The 2,440-nt window shown below is 52.3% G+C and overlaps 1 protein-coding gene across 5 annotated transcripts in view; it reads right to left on the reverse strand.

Moving 5' to 3' along the window:
- Window positions 1-620, reverse strand: part of USP44 (ubiquitin specific peptidase 44) — an 18,865-nt gene extending 18,245 nt beyond the window's left edge. Inside the window, exon 1 of one of the 5 annotated variants that reach the window (XM_039704015.1) lies at window positions 600-620. The gene's annotated coding sequence lies outside the window, so the exon portion shown is untranslated. Of the gene's footprint in view, window positions 1-107; window positions 329-354; window positions 576-599 lie in introns of those variants that run through there. The other 4 variants (XM_039704011.1, XM_039704010.1, XM_039704017.1 and 1 more) reach the window with 4 other exon arrangements.
- Window positions 621-2,440: the final 1,820 nt, after the last annotated feature.

A 2,440-nucleotide genomic window follows, 5' to 3' on the forward strand; every position in this document is an offset into this window, starting at 1 on the left:
CGGGGAAACGCGCGGCCGTGGCGGGGGAGCGCCGCCAACATCCCCGCTCTCGCCCACCAGCCGCACCCCCGCGGCCGCCCCGCGCCCTGCCGCCGCCCCGCACCCACCTGCCCATCGCCATGTGCCGGCGGCGCGTCTGTCACCAGATTTGTAGTGGCAACCGAAGTCCTTCCCACGTCTCCTCCCACCTCCCCCGGCCTCCCCCCCGCGCCGGGCCGAGCGGGCCGGTCCCGCGGGGCCGGACGAGGGAAGCCCGGTGGGAAGCGCCGGGGGCCAGTTCCCGAGGCGCCGGGAGCTGCCGCTGGCCCGGGCCGCGCCCGCGGGGCACCTGTTTGTCCCCAAGGGGGTCCGTACCCGGCCCGGGAGAAGCGGGGTCACCCTTAGGCCCCCCAGGAGTGGGTGTCCAGATTGACTTCCTACATTTTCACCCGTGATTTGTCACCGGTGGCTTCATCCGTGTCCGAGCACAGCGGGAGCTCCGTGGGCTGAGCTCTGCCCGGCGCCCCAGCCGCGCCCCAGCCGGCTCCCCGGCTCGCAGGTGCCACCAGGAGCCGTCTCTGGCCTGGGCACTGCCTGGACGCGACAGTCACACACCGTACCGGAGATCTCAGCCCGTGGAACTCCCTCACATCATATCTCTGTGCATGTTGTTTGTGGAAACTTCTGCGAGGCAGCTCACGTGATTAAAAAATCCTGTCTCTTATCAGGTCCTTGTTACCCATGTATTGAGTACATTTTCAGTCTCAGGTTTCATTACAGGAACTTAAATTGGCAAAGACTTGTAAACTAACGTCCTGCAGATGTCCTGGTTTTTAAATTTGACACCTCTTTACACTGATACTTTTAGAATTAGAGTTTCTGAAGTGTAGCCAACTGTTTTCAGCTGCTTTCCAGTTCTGCCAGCGCTGAATTCATTTACACTTGTGCATGCCTTCTGCTCTGCCCTGTGTACGGGCAGGATGTGATGGGGCAAGAGGAATCTGGGGAAAACCCCATCCCTGACTGGCCAGCATCACTTTCTGCGTCCGTGCTGAAGCAGGCTGGCTTGTGATTTACGTGAACCTGCTCAGAAAGTCAGACTGGCACGGTGCTTCTGGCCATTGCAAAACGTAGTTGTGATGTGTGTGAGTTGCTGCTTAGTCACAGTAAACAAGCCATGGTTTGATGCAGAGTGTGAGCATTTCAGACCCACCCCCTCTTCTTGTTTTGGACCCGTTATGCATTGGGATGTTTTCATGACAGCATCAAAATCTCGCACATCTGTTTCTATGTTTCTAGTTGTGTCATCAGAGAAAATGTGTTTCAGTTTAAATGTTTAAATCTTTGGGCCCTGGTTGCCTCAATTCTGCTCCAGTAGTGCATTCCCATTCTTTCTGTTTCTGGTGAAGCTGCTGAGATGGTATTAGCAGGATGTGGCCAAGAGGCACAGTTCCATTGTCTGCAGGGTCACTTTATCGTGGTGCTTTCAGAAGCCCATTAAAAATGTATACAGATAAACCCACCAGGCTTCAAATCTGTTTCAAGCTTCAAACTTTAAAGTGAGAAATACTGTAGCCTAATCAAAATATTTTTGGGAATTGTTCATGCTTCGTAATTCCACATATTTGCAGATCCCTATTAGGTGTTTCAAGATAACTTTAACAGTTTTCAAATAACTATTTTGTCAAGTTCCTATCTTCGTCATTAACACCAGCAGTTTCTTCTTGAGTCAAGATTGGCAAACTAATCCTTCCATGCTTTTTCTTGCTGGACTCCTATTGCACTCTTCTCACTGTCATAGGATCTCAATCCGGTTCTGCGTGCACGCCTGTGTGGTTAAGTGGATGTTGGATCCGCTGTCCAGACCAGGCTGACTCGGCACCCCTACTGCCACCTCTCCAGCTGCCTTTGCAGGCTGCTCTCACCAGGGCTCCTCCGCTCCGGGAGCCTCTAGAGGGGGAGCCCAAGTCCCTGATGCCTCTGCACACCTTGCAGGTCTTGTCCGTGTTTTCCGGGTGAATGAAGGATAGGTGAGGAGCAGGGTATTACCGTCCAGGGCACTGAGAAAGAATCCCAAATCCTGTTCTTCCTAAGCATCCTGAGGAGGCTTTGATCTGCGCTGCTCACAGGAAGGCTGAGGCCAGCAATGCAAATGAGAAATGGTGGCTCTCAGCTATGCACATACTCACCCCCCACTCCTGGCTCACTCAGATGCAGCCTGAGGCCTTGTCACCAGCTCCCTTTATATCCTAAATTGCCACTTTAAGCAGCTATTCCCAAAGTGATTATGATCCTCAATAATTTTTTTTAATTTATGTCAATTTTAAATTTTGTAGTCTTATCATCTGTCTAACACTCCTTTCTCTTTCATCAAATAGTGCCTATACATCCAAAGCCTGTTCCAGTGATAACAGAGGTTTGCCATGTCTCTGCTGTCTCTGCACATATCTGATTTAACATA

Source organism: Passer montanus, unplaced genomic scaffold (assembly GCF_014805655.1).
Source record: "Passer montanus isolate IOZ18808 unplaced genomic scaffold, ASM1480565v1 scaffold17, whole genome shotgun sequence".
In the NCBI taxonomy this organism is placed as follows: domain Eukaryota; kingdom Metazoa; phylum Chordata; class Aves; order Passeriformes; family Passeridae; genus Passer; species Passer montanus.